We start from the raw sequence: 22,209 nt of genomic DNA on the forward strand, positions 1-22,209 counted from the left end.
AAAGAGATGGAGCAATATGAACTTCACCCTCTCAGATAAAATGGCCATGATCAAAATGATCACTCTCCCAAAATTAACCTACTTATTCCAAACCCTCCCAATCTCGATCCCCCCAACCCAACTTCGCAGATGGCAGAAAAAACTATACTCTTATCTTCTCGCATAAAAAACCAAGAATAAGCACCAAATACCTGCACCTTCCCACCTCACAAGGAGGATGGGGAATCCCCAACATAGAAACATATTATAGAGCCAACCAAATACGACATATAATCCCATATATACTGGAAGATGAAACAAAACAATGGATACACTTAGAAAGGGACACGATTGATAGTATTTGCACCTCAGCATACCCACTCCTCCCAAACAAACTAAGGAAGATTCCCGCAACACTAAACAGGTACACACAAACCATGTTCAAAGCATGGAAAACAGAGACAGACAAATTATCCCCAACCTCATCCCCACTAATCCCCCTGGCTTACCATCCGCTATTCCACCATGCAGCACAAAACCTCCAGATAAAAACCTGGCAGACCAAAGGCTTATATCGCCTAATAGACTTTTATAAAAACAACCAACCTATGACAACACAAGAAATACAGGACAAACTAGAAGACATCCAAATATCCTGGTTAGCACAACACCAACTACATGCCCTCTTAAACAATCCAGTTGTAAAATCAGCAGCGACCAGACCCCTAACTACCTTTGAAAACCTCATCCTGACGACGAAGGGACAGGGCAAAGGGATGGTATCTGCAATATATAAAATACTGCTCCAAAACCCCACGAGCCCCCTAGACACAATCAAAAGACAATGGGAAGACGACATAGGCTATGAAATTAATCCCGCCCAATGGACCAAAATGTGGTCTAAACCCCCCTTTAAATCCATATCAGCAAAAAGAAAAGAACTCACTCTGAAAATCATCTACAGGTGGTACCTAACACCACGGAAACTAGCGATAATACGCCCAGGAACATCACCAAAATGCTGGAGAGGATGCACCTCAACAGGCACATACTTCCACATGTGGTGGGAGTGCCCCAAAATCCAACTATTCTGGAAAACAACCATAAGAGAAATAGGTAAAATAACCCAACAAACTTTAGAATTCACCCCAGAACTGGCCTTGCTAAACATCTTCCAGGACAATAATGCGCACCTACATCACAAAGAACTCATAACCCACTTACTCTCAGCAACCAGAAGCACCATAACCAGACACTGGAAAGACCTGTCAGGAATAAACATGGACCATTGGTACCAAATAGTATGGGAAACAGCCCTACTAGAAAAATTAACCAATAAGTTGAAACTGACACGGGGACAAATAGAAGAGGATGGCTTCACCCCGGTATGGTTCCCCTTTATCACATACACAGCCCAACAAGATAACGACAAAAACCCACCAACAGCATACAAATCCATATGGTTAACCTGACCCACAACACTCACCCCCTTGCTCACAAACAAAACAAAGACCACCACAGCTAACCACAAAGGAACAACCATATCCTAGGCCAACCCCAGCATCTCTCACCAACAAAGGAAAACAAGCGAACAACAGAGAACCTATGCAAATGTCGCTGACAAGAAAAAACCCACCCCACCCACCCTCCCCCCACCCACTATCCTTCCCCTCCCCTCACCAATGTCTCAACAAACAAAACTGAAATTGTAACAATCTTAAGAGAGACATTGCTCTCATCTCTGTAAACCAAGAAAATCCTTAATAAAAATGATTTAAAAAAGAAAAAGAAAAGAAAGGGAATGTTGCATGCCTGAATTTCAGTGTAAGCATACAAATTAGCATGGCTGGCTTGATAACATTTACTTGGAAATAAGCCCCTTTCATTTATTTATACAAATAAATGAAAGGGGCTTATTTCCAAGTAAATGTTATCAAGCCAGCCATGCTAATTTGTATGCTTACACTGAAATTTTTGTGAGTCATCTTTCTATAAAGTATTCAATACCTTCCTATATAAAATGTAAATAACATGAACTATTGAGTTTTAGCATGAAGAACAATCACTTTTGAGTTAGATCCAGACCAAGTGAGTTGAACCACGTGGTCTAACTGAAATCAGGGGAAATAATTCACGGGACAAGTGAATTATTGCTTAAATCTTACTGATTTCAATGGGAACGATGTTCAAGTTTCCCTACACTTGATCCAACCCAATGTCATTTTAATCCATATTCCAGGAAACCAAATTATTCATGCCTTACTGCAAAGTTGTTGTTGAAACCTAGCTCTCATTCCGGGCCATAAGCAGCTTTCCCCCAGTTTCTTCTTTTTCAAGGACTGCAGAGAGAATGTCCAAACAGCAGAGTCCCCTTGAGTGTTAATTATTCTGTTTTCCAACCCCAGTGAGGGTTCTTCAGTCAGCACAGAAGTTTGGGGATGTGTGATCATTTGTTTGGTCTTTGAATGGAAATAAGACTTTAAAATTACAATGCATACAAAATGAAACATTTTACCTTTGATGTTCTAAAATTGAAGAAAATTATCCAGGTTCTAAAGGGCATTGCTCAGAACCGCTGCCTTGGAAACAGGACCAGACTTGGGCCTTGATGCCTTTGGGGCCTGCACTGGTTCCGCCCAGGGGGATAGAATTACCTGTTCTGGCAGCGGCTGCTGCTTTCTTTCAAATCACAACTGATACATTGGCCTCCCTTTTTCTTTTCTTCAGCCCCACATACCCATGTGGCTTTCAGCCAAAAAGGAATCCATGTGTTACGTGGCTTGAATGATTATCCCAATTAACTAGAATTACATCCAATCTGTGTCCTACTCCTTGAACTGCTTTGTTCCCACAAAAGAGAGTCTGGTGTTTCCAAGCTGTTCCTGATGGCAAACCTAATTTAGCCACAATATAATTTTCTTTGCTCCTGCCTATTTGGTTAATTAACAATGCCATTTGGAAGTAAGTCCCATTGTTTTCAATGTTGCTTCTTCCTAGTCTAGAATTGTAGCCTTAATAACATGCAGTTATTAAAGACACAGCAGCCTTAGCAAGGGGGAAAGGGATGGGGGAGATAGCAATTCAAAGAAAACTCATCTCTGAGTGGAATTATTACTACCAGCACACCACTTCTATGAAACTGAATTCATAACCAAGCAAGACAAAATATCATCCATGCTGTTCCCTGCAGTATTTCTCTGCCATGATGCCCAGACTGCGGAACTCCTTGCCCCTGGAGTTCCCTGTCCCTTTCCTGAGGTGATTCTAAATACTGTACTGCCAAAACTGCATAATTATCTCTGGCTACCTTGCTGTTCGGGATGCGGGTGGCACTGTGGTGTAAACCACTGAGACTTGGGCTTGCCGATCGGAAGGTCGGCAGTTTGAATCCATGCAATGGGGTGAGCTCCCGTGGTTCGGTCCCAGCTCCTGCCAACCTGTTGCTGTTGTTTAGTCGTTCAGTCGTGTCTGACTCTTTGTGACCCCATGAACCAGAGCATGCCAGGGACTCCAGTATTCCACTGCCTCCCGCAGTTTGATCAGACTCAGGTTGGTGGCATCGAGAACACTGTCCAACCATTTCGTCCTCTGTCATCCCCTTCTCCTTGTGCCCTCCATCTTTCCCAACATCAGGGTCTTTTCCAGGGAGTCTTCTCTTCTCATGAGGTGGCCAAAGTATTGGAGCCTCAGCTTCAGGATCTATCCTTCCAGGGAGCACTCAGGGCTGATTTCCTTCAGAATGGATAGGTTTGATCTTCTTGCAGTCCACGGGACCCTCAAGAGTCTCCTCCAGCACCATAATTCAAAAGCATCAATTCTTCAGCGATCAGCCTTCTTTATGGTCCAGCTCTCGCTTCCATACATCACTACTGGGAAAACCATAGCTTTAACTATACGGACCTTTGTTGGCAAGGTGATGTCTCTGCTTTTTAAGATGCTGTCTAGGTTTGTCATTGGTTTTCTCCCAAGAAGCAGGCGTCTTTTAATTTCGTGACTGCTGTCACCATCTGCAGAGATCATGGAACCCAATAAAGTAAAATCTTTCACTGCCTCCATTTATTCCCCTTCTATTTGCCAGGAGGTGATGGGACCAGTGGCCATGATCTTAGTTTTTTTGATGTTAAACTTCAGACCATATTTTGCGCTCTCCTCTTTCACCCACATTGAAAGGTTCTTTAATTCCTCCTCACTTTCTGCCATCAAGGTTGTGTCATCTGCATATCTGAGGTTGTTGATATTTCTCCCAGCAATCTTAATTCCGGTTTGGGATTCATCAACCAACCTAGCAGTTTGAAAACACATCAAAGTGCAAGTAGATAAATAGGTACCACTCCGGCAGGAAGTGTTATGTACTGAGCTGAATCCTAGAACAATAGGATTCAGAATCAGCGGGAGCTACCCAATCCAACTCCAGGTGGAAGTGAATCCGCAACCTGATTGGCCTGCTGGAGCAGCCAATCAGGCGGCTGGCAGAAGTGAATCTGCTACCTGATTGGCCTGTAGGAGCAGCCAATCAGGCTGCAGGCAGAAGTCAATCCACAATATAATTGGCCCACAGGTGTAGCCCTGAAGTAGCCAATCACGCAAGGCCCATTGTGTAAATAATGTATATAAGCAGATGGTTTTGGGAAAAGAGCCATTCTTCTTCTCCTCTTCTCCTTGATGACTATGAGCTGAATAAAGAGCATGAAATTCACTCTCGACTCCGAGTACATTTCACTGGCGACGAAGGTGGGATCCTGCTGAGCTGACCGCCACCACGCACTGCACCGCAGCACCGCCACCTGCTGCACCGCTGCATCGCACCGTGCATCCAGGCTTCAGCTCCAGGACCCAAGGAACCCAGAATGGCAACCGACAGCAGCTTCTCGCCATTCAAACCAGCATCAGGAGACTGGGAAGGGTACGCCGCCCGTTTCAACTTCCTCCTGCAAGCGAAAGAAGTCACCAACGATGCCATGAAGAGGGCGACATTCTTCAGCGTCTGTGGAGAGGAGACGTTTGAAATCGCCCGGGCTCTCCTTGCACCTAGAGATGTCGCTACCGTCTCTTACAAAACAATAATGGAACGGCTGAAGGAGCACTTCTCACCACAGCCCTCGGTGGTAGCTTGCCGAAATGCCTTCTACGCAAAGCGGCAAGCCCCGGGGGAAACCATAACTGGGTTTGTGACCTCCCTCCGCCAAGCCGCCCGGCTATGCAACTTCTCAGAGTTGGAGAACATGCTTCGTGACCGCCTCGTCGGTGGCCTGAGGGACGAGATGTTGCAACGACGCCTCTACGCAAAAAAAGACCTCATGTTCCAGATTGCTCTGGAGGAAGCCCTGGCAACCGAAGCCGCCGAGAGGTCAACGCAAGAGGCACGACCGGCCCCGCCATCCCAACCGAGGGTCTACCACGAAGACCTCACCGACGAATCCGAATCTGACAGGGAGGAAGTACACCGAGTACAGTGGCGCACTCAAGCAGCACACACACCACAGCAGCCTCGACGAGAAGGAGGGAACTGTGCAAGCTGCGGGGAGAACCACGAGAGGAGGACCTGTCCTTTCCGCAACGCAGAGTGCAGGCAGTGCCGAAAATTGGGACACATCGCCCGGGTGTGTCGGGCTCGACTCACCCGTCGACAAGCATCAGATGACCGACCCAGGAGCCCCAGGTCACACGGCACCATGCACCAAGGCAACTCGACGGAGATCACGGACTACCAGGTATTCCAGTTGCCCCATCCCAGCACAGAGAAAATTTATATAGAGGTACAGATAGAGGGAGCCCCATGCCGCATGGAGCTGGACACGGGTTCAACTCTATCCATAATCTCGGCCCGAACATTAAGGGAACTGTGCCCTAATGGGGGTCCCAAACTAAGGCCGGCCCCATTCACCCTCCGGGACTTCCAGAAACGTAAGGTCCCTACAATGGGGGTGGGGACCTTCAGGGTGCAATATCGAGGGCGAAAGCAACAATTGGACTTGCTGGTAGTTAAGGGCCCCTACGTTAGCTTACTGGGACTGGCATGGTTTGGACCTCTGGGGCTAGCCGTTACCGGGGTGAACCGCACTAGCTTACAAGTGGACGTGGACGCCATATGCAAAGAGTTTCCAGGGGTTTTCGATGGGGCATTGGGATGATATACAGGACCCCCCATTGCCCTACAGCTAGACCCCGCTGTACGACCCATCAGGCACAAGGCCCGCCGGGTCCCGTTCGCCCTGAAACCCCGCATAGACGAGGAATTGGACCGGCTCGTGGAGCAAGGAGTGCTGGAGCCGGTGCCCAACGCCCCCTGGGAAACTCCAATTGTCACACCCGTCAAGCCTAACGGTTCGGTCCGCATCTGTGCAGACTACAAATGCACCATAAACAAGGCTCTCACGGCCCATGCATACCCAGTGCCAGTGGTCAGCCATGTCCTCGCCACCCTGGCTGGGTCAAAAATCTTTGGCAAACTGGACTTGGCCCAAGCGTATCAACAGTTGCCTGTGGACGAAGCCACAGCAGAGGCTCAGACGATTGTGACGCACAGAGGGGCATTCAGAGTAAAGCGGCTGCAATTTGGCGTTAGCGTGGCACCAGGCATATTCCAGAATCTAATGGACTCTCTCCTTAAAGGGATTCCTGGCGTCACCCCCTTCTTCGATGATGTACTGATCGCCGGGCCCACACCAGAGGAATTTGAGGACCGCCTCTGCTCCGTCCTGCACCGTTTCCAGACGGCGGGCCTCAAGGTGAAGCGGGAAAAGTGTTTACTGGGAGTGCCGCAGGTGGACTTTCTGGGATTTAAGGTGGACGCAGAAGGGGTCCATCCAACCGGTGACAAGGTACGGGCCATTTGTGAGGCCCCAGCGCCCAAGAGCAAGCCCGAACTTCAGTCATTCTTGGGACTATTGAACTTTTACCATGCCTTCCTTCCCCATAAGGCAGCGGTAGCGGAGCCCCTACACAGACTCCTAGATAAAAGGGCCCCTTGGGTGTGGGGCCAGCGACAAAGGGCCGCATTCCAGGCAGTCAAGGACTTGCTCGTCTCGAACTCGGTCTTGGCACACTTCGACGAGAGGCTGCCAGTGGTGCTGGCATGCGACGCCTCTCCCTATGGCATCGGCGCTGTCCTGGGACACCAACTCCCGGATGGAAGAGAGGTGCCGGTGGCATACTTCTCCCAGACGCTTGCTGCAGCCGAACGAAACTACTCACAGATTGACAAGGAGGGTCTGGCAATCGTGAAGGGCGTAAAAAAATTCCATGATTTCTTGTACGGGCGGCCCTTTACCATAGTGACTGACCACAAGCCGTTGCTTGGCCTGTTTGCCCCCGAGAAGCAGACCCCCCAAGTGTTGTCTCCACGTGTCCTCAGGTGGTCAATTTTCCTTGCCGGCTACCAGTATGCACTAATCCACCGCCCTGGGAAGGCGATGGGCCACGCAGACGCCCTCAGCAGGCTACCACTACCAGAAACAGGCCCCGACCCAGCGCCTGCGCAAGAGGTTATGACCCTGGAGCTGCTTCCCGACCGACCCATTCAGGCACAAGAAGTTGCGCACCATTCCACAAAAGATAGGGTCATCTCCCGGGTCCTGGACTGGGTGTGGCGAGGATGGCCCAGCAGCAGCCCCGGGCCAGAATTCGCTGGCTACACAAACCGCAAACATGAACTGTCGGCCCACAAGGGGTGCCTGTTATGGGGAAGCAGGGTTGTTGTTCCCCAGCCCCTCCGCAAAAGGGTCCTCACAGCCCTACACGAGACACACCCAGCGGTAGTGAGGATGAAGGCCCTTGCCAGGAGTTATGTGTGGTGGCCGGGGATTGACAGAGAGATAGAGGCCTGGGTCCAACACTGCCAGACCTGCCAAGAATCCCGCCCGGATCCCCCAAGGGCCCCAGTCCAGCCCTGGGAGTCCGCCCGACATCCATGGTCACGCTTGCACGTGGACTTCGCTGGCCCCTTCCAGGGAAAAACATTCTTCATAGTGGTGGATTCCTACACCAAATGGCTGGAGGTCGCACTGGTACCGTCCACTTCTACGGCGGCAGCCATCCGGGTACTACGTAAGCTTTTTGCAACCCACGGGCTCCCTGACACCCTCGTCTCGGACAATGGAACCGCATTCACGTCAGAGGAGTTCCAGATCTTCACAGCGCAGAACGCCATCCGCCACATCCGCTCAGCACCATTCCACCCGGCCACCAATGGCCAAGCGGAGCGCATGGTGCGGACCACCAAGGACAGCCTCTGCCGCATGACACAAGGGGACTGGGAATACCGCCTTGCCGCATTTCTTCTAGCACAGCACAGCACCCCAAGCACAACGACGGGCCGGAGCCCAGCTGAACTACTAATGGGCCGGCGCCTTGCAACTAGACTGGACCGACTTCACCCCGACAGAGCTCAGGATGAGGTAGTGGTGGGGAAAGGCAGGAACCCCCGGACATTTGTGGCCCAGGACGCAGTGTACGCAAAGAATTTTGGGGCAGGCCCAGCATGGGTACCCGCCACAGTCACCAAGGTGACCGGTCCCGTGTCATACGAGGTACTAACGGAAGGGGGGCAATGTTGGCGCCGCCACTGCGACCAGCTACGGCGACGATTCCCAGGAGGAACCCGGGAGGAGAGCGGGACAGAGGGGTCCCAAGGGGACAGCAGGGCAGTGAGGCCTGTAGAGCGAGAGGGGTGGACAGGGGAAGCAGAAGCAGTAGGCACAGAGGGGCGCCCCGAGGCTGGAAGGACACCGGAACCAGAGCCACAACCTAGTGGTTCAGTGGCGCCAGACCAGACAGCCCCAGCACAGCCAGCAGCCTCGGAACACGAGCCAGAACCAGAACCCCTGACCAAGGAACACCCCAGGCCACAACGCACACGGAGGCGGCCAGCAGACCTTGGGGACTACGAATGCAACTTCCCGGGCAGGACTGGAACTTAGAGGGGAGGGGTGTTATGTACTGAGCTGAATCCTAGAACAATAGGATTCAGAATCAGCGGGAGCTACCCAATCCAACTCCAGGTGGAAGTGAATCCGCAACCTGATTGGCCTGCTGGAGCAGCCAATCAGGCGGCTGGCAGAAGTGAATCTGCTACCTGATTGGCCTGTAGGAGCAGCCAATCAGGCTGCAGGCAGAAGTCAATCCACAATATAATTGGCCCACAGGTGTAGCCCTGAAGTAGCCAATCACGCAAGGCCCATTGTGTAAATAATGTATATAAGCAGATGGTTTTGGGAAAAGAGCCATTCTTCTTCTCCTCTTCTCCTTGATGACTATGAGCTGAATAAAGAGCATGAAATTCACTCTCGACTCCGAGTACATTTCAGGAAGGTAAACGGCATTTCTGTGCACTGCTCTGGTTTCGCCAGAAGCGGCTTAGTCATGCTGGCCACATGACCCGAAAAAACTGTCTGCAGATAAACGTAGGATCCCTTGGCCAGTAAAGCGAGATGAGCGCCGCAACCCAGTCATTTGTGACTGGACTTAACTGTCAGGGGTTCTTTACCTTTACCTTGCTGTTCACTGAGGGTTTGAGACCCATCAACTACCCTCACTTGGTGTAACTGAAACAAAATGAAAAAAAATCTTCCAGTAGCACGATAGACAACAATTAAGTTTGTTATTGGTATGAGCTTTCGTGTGCATGCACACTTCTTCAGATACCTCTGAAGATGATGAGGTTACTGGCCAGTTGAAGCCATTTCCTGAAGTATGGCTGCTGTCACATAGTGACAACTTCTAGGAGCCACAGGTTAGAGCTGAGTGCAGGGTGGGAGACCAAAGGTGGACAAACTACCCCAGAAAGAGCATGGCATGTCTTCTACCGGAGGTACTGCCTGTCCCCTAACACCCCATACTTCCAGGATGGTTGGATGGCGTCTTGTATGCCTCCTTCTGGCAACTCCTGCAGCCAAGATGGTGTCAGATGTATTGCTCTGCTTTCCTTTGGACCATATCAGTGATGCTGAGGGGGGAGGGTTGTCTTGTCATCCGCCCAGGCTTGCGTCCCTGGGAGGTCACTTTGGTATTGCTAATGGAGCGGTTTGACTCTAACCCTGGAGGTGCACTCCATTGTCTCTTGAGGCAGACAGATGCCAACAACCATCTTGCAGTTAGTAATTTTATCTGCTGTCCCTTTGGTTTTGAATTGTGTTATTGTAATTTTAAATATTTGAGATTATTTTTAATTGGCCAAACATAACATAATTATTTTTTCTTGGCTAATGTAACATAATTATGAGTGGTATCCAACTAAGTTTAACTCAGAGTAGAGCCACTGAAATTAAAGGACCCAACTTGGTCACACCCATTGATTCTAATGGTTCTACTCTGAATAAAACTTAGTTGGAATACCACCCAATGTTAAAATAGGAAGGTAGGGTAGAAACCATTTTATAAATAAAATTTATAAGTGAGCCTGTGGGCCAGTGTAAACAACAAAACAGAGTCTTCTTGAATTACTTTTAAAAATTATTTTTTTTAATGAAGAAATAATTCCATTCCAAAATATAGACACACAATTAAATAGTTTAATCACTTCAAAATATAACATGTCCCCAGTAGGTTTGAACACACGCACGCACACACAAAACAATACTTAACAACAATACAAAAAACCCCATACAATAATAGTTCTGTTTACAATACCAATGAACAATGTAAAATTTGTAGTGTGAGTCTGTCTGGACTGGTGTGAAATAACAGTAGTTAAAAACATCAGACAGTAGCCTCAAGATGTAACTCTTCATACATTTTTGGTTCACAAGTAAGATGCCCTCTCTTCTCAGGACACAGCAGCGTGCTCGTTGTTCAAGGCTCCTTTCACTGAATTGAACCAACCTAACTGTTGCAACCTGAGGTTGCAGTATTTACATTAAATATCTACAGCAATTCCAAGAAACCAATAAAGATGGGAGAAGATGATTAAAGTAAAGGCAGACATCTGTGCTAAATAATGATGCAACATTTTGTCTCATGCATATAAGAAAATACATATTATCACAACAAAGGCCACACACCTTTTAATGCAGTTTTTAGTTAACATTACTACTTACAGAGAATCTATTCTCCATCTTTTCTTTCAACATTCAAGAATCATTTTCCTCTTCACATTCTCATTCCACTCTCTTAACTACCTTTCCACTGACAATCCACAACAGGAGTTTTTGGCTGCGGTAACTGGCCAGATTTTTTTTTTGAAAAGGCCAGTTCAACCCTTTCTGTAACTTTAATGTTCACAATCCAAACCAAGTTTAACAAATAGATGAGGACTGAGTGGGCTAAAACATAGACCCATTTGGGACAAAACTTTCACCTGACCACTCTCCTACATGTGCATGTGTGTCAGTTTTGTGGGAGGTGATGCCTTCCAGTGTCACCCTCTAGGCATATCTGTCTCACAACTGTGCATAATGTTTGAATGGGCCACCCACACATAAAATCCAACTTATGGAGGCCTGAACAGCACAAATAAAATCCAGGAATTGAAAATGTGGTCTGGTCACAGAATAACATCTGTGGAACTTTATCACATGTACTTCTTTATTTAAAGATGCATTATAATGACTGATGGCCTTGGAGGCTGGTTGGATGGTGGCCCCCTTGCTTCCTCCGCAACACATGCTGCACAGAAACTGGTGGAAGTACCTGTCCTTGCTGGGCCACTACCAGCTCAAGAGCTGGGTAATATTGTAAAACGAGGTTTTTCTTTGTGGAGAGGCAAATTAAAAAGTGCTTAATCTTGGAGTTCCGGAGCATAACGGGCCACCTAGAGCACTGCTTGGTGGTTATGTGCTGAAACCAGGCTGAGAGAATGAAGACGGCAATAGTGCTAAATAAACCTTGAAATGTAAGACTCATGCATGGATCTTACATGCAATATAGGTGCGCAAATAAAGTGTTTTAAAGCAACGTGGTTATTACTCCCAACTGCAATTATGCGACTGGATTTGGGTCATTCAGACAGAGCTATGTTCTGGTCCAGTTTGTCTCTTTTCAGGAAACACCTGACTGGAATCCTGAGTGACATGTCAGCAAGATTTCTTAACACTGTAGTGGTTTTATCTGCTGAGTGCTAGGCACTAGTAGAGTTCTGGTTCCTGAGAGAAGGGTACGGGAGAGGTAAGTGGTCACAGGTTATGTATAACCTGTGATGTATCTACCTGTTGGCAGATATGGAGTAAGGATTATTTATTGCAAATGTTGGGTTAGGGAGTGTCTCTATGTAAACATATTTTATATTCTGCAGTTGTCTGACTCGTGTGATTTGACTACATAGAGACAATGCTGAAACATACACAAGAAGGAAGGTGGCCAGTGGTAGCAATGATTTCATGCATCTGTGAAAAGTACTAGTAACTATTTTTAATCCAAGTAAGTTTGTCCAATCCTTATTTCCAGTAGAATCAGAAGAGGGATTAAACTTCTAATTTGGACAAACTCTATAGTAGCTCTTTGGGAGAAGCTTTATTATGGTTAATGATAGGACATTTTCTACGATGTTTCCATGAAACATGGGATTTATAAAACTGACCCTTTTCCAAACTGACATCCACTATTAGAATTGTTGTGCCATGTATTCAAAACCTTAGTGGAACTCTAGAAATTTCCAGCTTACTTAATGTTTTATTCCTAGCTAAAATATCATTGGTGTGTGAGTTGCTACTAGCTAACTCAATGCATACCAATGGCTGGGAAATCTCATTGCAATCTCCCCCCTTTTATAATCCAGATGGATGCAAAGGCCAATGGTCTCTCTCCTCCCTGTTATATAGTTGAAATAGGATGTTAAGTGTTACTCAAAGAGACACCTTTGTAACTACATAAAGTTAGTTTTTCATAGATATACTTAGTATCCCCATTCAGTCCTGAAAGAAAGTCTCATTACACATTTCCAAGAATGCATGCAGAACATCTGGTGGCTGGCTAAGGCAATGCACATTCAGAAATAAAATAAAATAGTTGCAAGCGCACTTTTAAAGCCTGTACATTTAAAGCTGAAGGCCTCAACAAACAGGATATGAAGGATGGAGAAATGTGAAAGAACACATGCTTACTAAAGTTCTAAAACAACTATTAAACAATACTATGAAAGATTATACGTTAACGTGAGTTAGTTTAGGGATTTTATGGCACCTGTGGTTTATAAACAGCTTTAGCAACGAGTATTTCAAAACATAGTTCACAGTTTTAAGAAGATCTGTGCTGATTTTAAAAACTAGATTCTATATCATTTGAATGTTGCCTTTTGTATATGATATCTATTTGAAAAGAAAATATTTACACTAACTTCTATGGCTGATTTGTTAGATTACTTTGAAAGAAAACATTCCTAAGTTATGTAGTAGCCCTAAATCATAGAGATACTTCTTAGTGCATTTTGTACAAGTCTTTTTTCGTTTCTTTTTTCTTTTTTGCAGAAAGACTGTAAAACAAATTGCAATCTAAGGCTGCAATCCTGCAGCTGGACATGTGCATTGAAGTCCCACTGATACTGGTGGGATTCAGCAAAATACAGCTGGGTGGAGGATTGCAGCCATAGTCTAGCGTCTGGGCTATAAATATGTACACTCAGGAGTATATTCATTCAGTGTTAAATGCATCATTTGTAGCTTTTAAAATTTCCTCTGTGGAAAAACAATGTACAGTGTAGGAAAGTGTTCTAAAATCTCAAACTATTCAGAAATCAAACTCCTAATATAAACAGTATTAATATTGTCATTGTAAACTGAAGAGGTTCAACATTATGTGCAAAGGGCTTAAGTGTTTTGTTAGTACTGCCATTAACTGTAATAATGGCATTTTGTTTCAGCCTGTGTTCTTCACCAGTAATGAGCCATGTTACATAGAATGTAGCTGATATAAGTTAGCTTTAAATAAAAAGTCTTTTTTTCTCTTCAAAACAAACACCTACAAACTACAACTGGTAGAACAAAAATACTGTGCTACAGTCTTCAAAACTAGTTGGTTATCTTATGTCAGAGGGGCTGCATGTGTTGTTGTTGTTCTGCTTCTTCTGTGAAGCTGGCAGCCAGGGTCTCTCGGTCATCCATCTGAGTGCAGCTCTCCTCCTCCTCCTCCTCCTCCTCCTCCTCCTCCTCCTCCTCCTCCTCCTCCTCTTCTGTCACTTTCATTGTCCATTTGACTGCAGCTTTCCTGTCAATATATATAATATACTGTCAAGCTTGCATAATGCATATTGGCAGTGCAGGGGGAGGGGAAGAAGTATTAAAAAATATACAGCCCTTCTCTGACACATATGGAGCTCCTGCATGTGTTTGTGTGTGTGTGTGTGTGTGTGTGTGTGTATGTGCGCGTGCATGCACGCACACACACACACACACACACACACTCTCTCTCTTAAGGACAGTCCTGCTTTTCAAAGGCAGCCCCACATACAATGCATTGCAGTAGGCTAAATGGGTTGTTGCTTTAGAGCATGGATAAATGCAGCCTGGCTCTCTCTGTTCAGAGACTTTGAAGAGACTTAAATTTGACAAATTTTCTATAGATTAGACCATGCAACAGAATTTTGGACTCGTGAAATTAATTTTAAGCTTCCTGAAACAGAGAAAAGTGTGTATTTGTTTTACATCAGGCATCCCCAAACTTCGGCCCTCCAGATGTTTTGGACTACAATTCCCATCATCCCTGACCACTGGTCCTGTTAGCTAGGGATCATGGGAGTTGTAGGCCAAAACATCTGGAGGGCCGCAGTTTGGGGATGCCTATTTTACATTATAAGCCACCAAGTGATGTTAAGCAAACCTTTTAGAATAATCTTAAAGGTAAAGGTAAAGGGACCCCTGACCATTAGGTCCAGTCGTGACCGACTCTGGGGTTGCACGCTCATCTCGCATTATTGGCCGAGGGAGCCGGCGTATAGCTTCCAGGTCATGTGGCCAGCATGACAAAGCCGCTTCTGGCAAACCAGAGCAGCACATGGAAACGCCGTTTACCTTCCCGCTGTAGCGGTTCCTATTTATCTACTTGCATTTTGACGTGCTTTCGAACTGCTAGGTTGGCAGGAGCTGGGACCAAGCAACGGGAACTCACCCCGTCACAGGGATTCGAACCACCAACCTTCTGATCAGCAAGCCCTAGGCTCAGTGGTTTAACCACAGCGCCACCTGGGTCCCAAGTCAGAATAATCTTATGTTGCTATTAAAGGGTATATTGGTACAATTCTTTTAAAAAGAATGTTAGAATTTGTCCTTCAGTATTAAAAGGTACCTGGTGTAATGTAGGATAAAAGGGTACATGTTAGTTTTAGAAACAAATTCTGCCATAAGCAATCACCAATTGTATCTTCGCCACCTAAAATCATGTAACACTATTTACATAATGTTTTCAAAAGTATAGCAAGTTGTTGCTGGCATATGATGGGATAACATATTTTAACAAATCATAGTAGTGGTCAGTTTGATTGCATTCAGATGGCACATTTCTAAACTGAAATCATTTGAATTTAAATACGAACAATGGTATTGGGCCGGGTACCATATCATTCATCTTGTTACTTAAGGACAGTACATTGATACCCCGGGGTGACAGTTTTACATTAACAATATGATACACTCCTCTCCAGGTTGGTAACTTTAACAGTACTGCTCAGCAAGCATAGGTTGTGACTTGGCACTTATAATATACAGGTGGAGTAAAAGTATGGAGGTGTACGAGAACATATTGAGCTGTATACATTGCTCGGGTTCTGCTGCGGAAATGCTAGTTTCTATAGAAACTATCATTTGTATAATTTCTGTAATACGCATAACTACCACGTGGAAATAAGTCAGTATGTGGGAGAGCCAGTGTGCTGCAATGAACAGAATGTTGGTTTAGGACTTGAAAGATCCAGCTTCAAGTTGCCACTCAGCCATTAAGCTCATTGGGTGGCCTTGCACCAGTCCCCAACTCTCAGCCTAACCTATCTCACAAGGGTGATTTTGAAGGGAAAGGGGGGGCGTGTACTGTGCACAACACCTTCAGCACTTTGAAGTCTGGGGGGCTAGAACACACTTTCACAGATATAGAGAAAGCTCACTTTCTTAACAAGGCCCCAAAGGAAAGCAGCTGTGGAGGATTCCGGTTCCGGTCGCGCTAGAGAGCGGAGGGGAAAAGCGGAGCTCCGTGTTCACGGAGGTTTCAACGCTAAATCTGAAGGCTTTCAAGAGTCGGAGGCAAAAAAGAAAGGGGGGTGAGCGCTCAATACACCCCCCTCTACAACAGCAAAGCACAGGGCTTTGCTGGAAAAGGGAACAGCGGCGTAAGAAGGCAGAACTCCGTGTCGGCACCCCTCTTATTAGCGGTGGTGGAGGCGACGGAGAGGAGCCGAACGCAGATCGCAAACGCAACCAAGTTGCAACCGAGTTGCCTCTCGACAGAGCGCCCCCAGATCCGCCTAGCGAGCGTCCAGAACTCCCTGATCTAAGAAGAGGAAAAGTAACCGGTTTGGCAACACGGAAAGAACTTTAAGATCAAACGTACTGTAACAAACCGGAGAAGAAAGATCAGGGGATCGTTTGCAACATCGCGAAAAGAACCTGCTAAGTATAATTCTATATGTTACTTTTTTAAAGGGACTAACTAGTGGGAAGCTTGTCACATTGTAGCATTGGGAGAGACCGAACTGAAAGAAAGACTTTAGACTCCCGTCTCCCCCCCTCCCCCCCCACCGGCTCTTTAAAAGATACTTTAAACAGAGAGAACAGAGAGAACAGGATCCTGGAAAGGAGTGGAGGGGGAGGAAGAGACTGAAGTGCCGAAAGCAGTTTACAGCGCGCTTCAAAGAGAGGTGTAAGGACACTTTGCTTTTACAACTTTATGCAAGTGGGAGACCTTAGGAGAAGGGCAAAATGGAGACCTAAATTGTGCTAAGTCACGTAGCTTCGCCTCTTCCGCTTTCTCTACGGAAATACAGGAGCAAGGAGAGAGCAATTAAGAGAATAAAGCAAAGTGGCCAAAGGGGAAGCAGAGACAGTCAAACAGCGCCACCCTGTGGACAGAAAGAATGCTTGCAGTCTGTAGCTCACAATTTAAAATATATTGTGCATATAACTGAGAAAGTGCTGCCTGGTGGACTAAGTGCTGCATAAGACGCTAAGGGGAAATAATGCCTTGCTGAAATTGCGCCATGGGGGATTCCCAAAATTGAAAGGAGCAAATCAGGACGTGTTTTTTTTAAGTGCGGAAAAGGTTTCTTTCTCTTTATGAAACAATATATTGGACTTTGTAAATCATTTCAGGACAAGATAATGACGTCAACAAGGAGTACGAAAGCAGGTGCATCAGGAAATCAAAATAAAAGACAATCGATATCGGCGGAAAATGATGCATTAGCTGATATAAAGGAGTTGATTTCTGAAATGAACAAATCAATAAATGAGAAACTAGACTCAATGGAAGTTGAAATCAAACAAAATTCCAAAATTATTTCAGAAATGTCGGGTCAGATAAAAGAACTGAGTGGCAAGAACAAGGAATTAGATAAAGCAGTGAAAGAGGTGAACCTGAAGGTAAATAAACAGGGCGATTCGATAAAGAAGATAACCACAGAAAATAAAGAAATACAAAGAGTACAAGCAGCAGAAACAGAAGAAAGAAGAAAACTGAAGCAACAGCAAGAAGAATTGGCAGACCAGATAGCCATGCTGGAAATGAAACAAAGATCTCTGATTTTGCGCGTGAGGGGCGTGCCAGAGGTCCCAAGCGAGCAAATAGATGAAAAAATAGTAAAGGAGTTAGCAGCGTGGCTAAAGGTCAAAGAAGAGGACCTCTGGCTAGACATAGATAAAATCTTCAGAATAAGGTCGGATAGGAGGAGAGCTGATAAGATGCCAGGCGACTGCTTGATCCACATGAACTCGATGTTGTTGAAGGACAAAATTTTACAGAGGAAAAAACAAGCAAATTTGGTAATAGAAGGGAGAACAGTTTCCATTTTTAAAGAAATTCCAAAGAGACTGAGAATGAAGAGACAGAATTATAAAGTATTAACAGACGCCCTGAGTAAAGGGGGAAGCTGGTATGCTTGGGAATTCCCCGAAGGAGTAACATTCTCATTTAAAGGAAGAAGGAAGACGATAAGGTCGGCAGAAGAAGCGGAAAGTTTTGTTAAGAGAAACAAGAAAGATCTGAGGGGGGAGGAGGAGGAGGAGGAGAACAACGAAGAAGAGGGTCAAATCGAGGGATAACTGAAGGTTTAAATGTAGTGAAGGGTTTTTATAGCGTTGTTTACTTTATCTTATTTTTCTTACGTTTTTTGTATTTTTCTGCTTGATAGCGTGTTTAGATAATTGAATTTAAATTTTAGTTAAACATAAACAAATATTAAGACCTATTTAGATTTGAGGAAGGAAATAGGAGGAACTAAGCAGATAAGGCAGAAGTTTGAGGGAAAATTGATATCTCCTTGGTGTTTAAAATTCTTTGCAAGTTCGTGAAATTTATTTTAGTGATTGGGAAAGTGTTATAATATTAATAAAGGAATGAATCTCAATATTATTTCCTGGAATGTGAACGGTTTAAATAATAAATTTAAACGGAATAAGATAGAGCATGTTTTGAAAAAAAGCCAATGGGATGTGATATGCCTACAAGAAGTTCATATTGCAAGAAAACATGAAAGAGTTTTGAAAAATAAAAAATTGGGGGAAGAATTTGTTTCGCTAGACCCAAAAAAGAAAAGAGGGGTAGTAACATATATTAAACATAAAATAAAAACAGAAAAAATATTTCAAGACAAGGAAGGGAGAGTGGTCGGAACGAGACTCTATCTCCCCAATGGTAATGTCATGGTAATAAATGTCTATGCGCCAAATGGGGGGAAAATAAATTTCTTTAAGGAGTTAAATGATTGGATAGGAGAATTTGCGAATGATGAAGAAATAATCCTAGTAGGAGATTTTAATGGGGTAGTGAGACCGGATATAGATAAATCAAGCAACCAGAAAAAGAATAAAGGGAGACTACCAGGTGTGTTTTTCAATATCGTGGAAAATTTTGATTTAGTAGATTGTTGGAGACTAAGAAATGAAAGAGAGAGAAGGTACACCTTCTATTCAGAGTCTAAAAAATCAGCGTCGAGAATTGATATCATGTGGGTATCTAAAAATTTACTTTCCAAAGTAGTGAAAACTGAAATAATGACAAAATCTTTGTCAGACCACAACCCGGTGATGTTGAAAATAAAAGATAATTATAAGAAATTTACCAGATGGCGTCTAGATGAGAGTGTTCTAAGTGACGAGAATTTTGTAAACAAATTGAAGAAAGAAATAAAAGAATTTTTCCAAACTAATGAAACAGAAGGTATGAGCTTAGAAACAGTCTGGGATGCAGGTAAAGCATTTATAAGAGGTATGTATATACAGCAGAGAAGCAAAATAAAAAAAGAAAGGGGAAAAAAATTAAATATAATTAAGGGGAAAATAGAGGAAGGAGAAAAAGAATTAGCTAAAAACCCTAAAAATGAGAAAGCAGCAATTCAAGTTAAAATCTGGCAAAATGAGTTATCAGCATTAATGGGTTATGAGTTAGAAAAGAAAATTAAATGGGCAAAACAGAGAACATTTGAAGCCGGGGGAAAAATTGGGAAATTATTGGCATGGAGGTTAAGGAAACAACAAAACGGGCAAACAATTACAAATATTAGAAACGGGGGAGAAAATTGGATTAAAAGAGAAGACATACAAAAATGCTTTGTGAAATATTACAAGAAATTATATACAGGGAGGAAGGTAGAGGAGGCGAAAATAGAAGAATATTTAAAAAATTGTAAAGTACCACAAATAAGTGAAGAAGAAAAGAGAATCTTAAATAACCCAATAACAACACAAGAGATTCATGAAAGCATAGGTAAACTCAAAATAGGAAAATCACCGGGACCTGATGGTCTTTCAAATTTACATTATAAAGTATTCAGATCAGAATTAGAAGGGATGTATCAAAAATTAGTAAATAAAATATTGGAGGATGGCGTCACTCCCAAAACCTGGCAAGAGGCGTTTATAACGTTAATTCCTAAAGGAGATAAAAGTAATGATCAGGTGGAAAATTTTAGGCCCATCTCCCTACTGAATTCAGATTATAAAATTTTCGCCGGAATTTTAGCAAATCGCTTGAAAGGGATTCTCAATAGAATTATAGGAGCAGATCAGCAGGGTTTCCTACCAAAAAGGAAGATGAGCAGAAATGTGAGAATTGTATTAGATCTTATAGAGTTTCTGGATTGGAACCCTGGGAAAAAAGTAGCGTTTATATTCCTGGACGCAGAGAAAGCTTTTGATCATGTAAATTGGAATTATATGAAAAAAATGATGGTGAAAGTAGGAATAGAGGGGAAATTCTTCCAAGGTATAAACGCAATATATAAAAGGCAAGTAGCGAAATTAATTATCAATGGGGAATTATCAGATGAATTCGAAGTGTCAAGGGGGACACGCCAGGGGTGTCCACTGTCTCCTCTCCTGTTTGTGCTAACAATAGAATGCCTGTTGAAAATAATAAAGGAGGATGAGAACATTAAAGGGATCAAAGTGAAAAACAATGTGTTTAAAATTAAAGCATTCGCTGATGATGTAGTAATAATGGTAGAAGATCCAAAGGATTCAATAAAAAATCTTGAATTGGCGCTACAAAAATATGGAGAGGTGGCAGGATTAAGGATAAATTGGAAAAAAACTAAAATATTGGTCAAAAATATAAGAGGACAAGATGAAGAGGAGATAAAAGCAATAACAGAGTGGGAAATCGTGAAGAAAGTAAAGTATCTAGGAATTGAAATAACAACAAATAATATTAATTTATTTGAAAATAATTATGCAAAAATTTGGAAATCCATTAAAAAAGATTTAGAAAGATGGGGAAATTTGAAATTATCATTCTCAGCCAAAATTGCGGCAATCAAAATGTCAGTCTTACCCAAAATGTTATTTCTTTTTCAAATGCTTCCTATTATAGATAAAAAAGAGGTTTTCGAGAATTGGAGAAGGGATTTAAGTAAATTTATATGGGAGGGGAAAAAAGCTAGGATTCAATTTAGGTTACTTACTGACATTGAGGAAAGAGGGGGGTGGGGAGTCCCAGACTTAAAGATCTATTATGCCGCGGCAGGCTTGTGCTGGGTCAAGGATTGGATAAAATTGGAAAATAAAGAAATTTTGGATTTGGAAGGGTTTAGAAATTTAGCAGGCTGGCACACATATTTATTAAATGAAAAGAGAGGAAACCCAAAAGAATTCTTAGATCACGTTTTCAAAAAAGCATTATTAAAGATCTGGATGGACTATAAACACCTGTTGGAACCGAAAACGCCTTGGTGGACATCACCTTTAGAGATGACGGCCGTATGTAGTAGAACTTATGATAAAAGATGGCTAACTTATCAAGAATTATTGATTAAGGAAAATGGGAAATTAATATTGAAACCGTATTATGAGATCAAGGATAAGTGTTCGAGCTGGCTGCAATACCATCAGATGCAGAGTCTTTTAAACAAGCACAGGGAAATTGGTTTTGTAGATAACAAATCTAAATTACAGGAGATCTTGTTAGATAATGAAAGTAAACTATTAGCAAAATTATACAGCCACTTGTTAGAGTGGGAACTGAAAGACGAAGAAGTCAAATGTACAATGATAAGGTGGGCACAAGATTTAGGAAGACCGATATTCAGAAAGCAATGGGATAATTTGTGGAGGGAAGGCATGAAATTTACAGCTTGTTCAAATATAAAAGAGAACATGATGAAGATAATATACAGGTGGCATCTCACACCGGAAAAGATAGCAAAAATTTATAAAACTAATTCGAAAGAATGTTGGAAATGTAAAAAGAAATTAGGAAATTATTACCATTGCTGGTGGCTGTGTGATAAAATACATGAATTTTGGAACAATGTGTATGAAAAATTAAAAAAGATGCTTAAGTTTACATTTGAGAAAAAACCAGAGATAATGTTATTGAGTATGGTGCCAGATAATTTCCCTAACGATAGGAAAAATATATTATTATATGCATGTGCTGCAGCTCGCCTTCTTATAGCAAAGAACTGGAAAGGAGAGAAAGTACCAACAATTGGTGAATGGCAAGTAAAATTAGTGGAATTCATGAACTTAGCAAAGATGACAGCAGCAATTAGAGATATCCCGATACAGAAAAGTAAAGCAGAATGGAAATATGTTGAAGAGTATTTAAAAAAATAAAAAATAAACACAAGCTTGGTGATATGCTTTGAGTAAAATACATATAGGA

The 22,209-nt window shown here is 43.6% G+C and overlaps 1 protein-coding gene across 8 annotated transcripts in view; it reads right to left on the reverse strand.

The window, feature by feature from the left end:
- Positions 1-14,060: 14,060 nt before the first annotated feature.
- The window catches only part of DTNA (dystrobrevin alpha), a 201,531-nt gene continuing 193,382 nt past the window's right edge, over positions 14,061-22,209 (reverse strand). For 6 of the 8 annotated variants that reach the window (XM_060277856.1, XM_060277851.1, XM_060277850.1 and 3 more), the window contains one exon: positions 14,073-14,112. The gene's annotated coding sequence lies outside the window, so the exon portion shown is untranslated. Of the gene's footprint in view, positions 14,113-22,209 lie in introns of all 8 variants that reach the window. The other 2 variants (XR_009558021.1, XM_060277852.1) reach the window with 1 other exon arrangement.

This window comes from Zootoca vivipara, chromosome 8 (assembly GCF_963506605.1).
Source record: "Zootoca vivipara chromosome 8, rZooViv1.1, whole genome shotgun sequence".
NCBI lineage: Eukaryota > Metazoa > Chordata > Lepidosauria > Squamata > Lacertidae > Zootoca > Zootoca vivipara.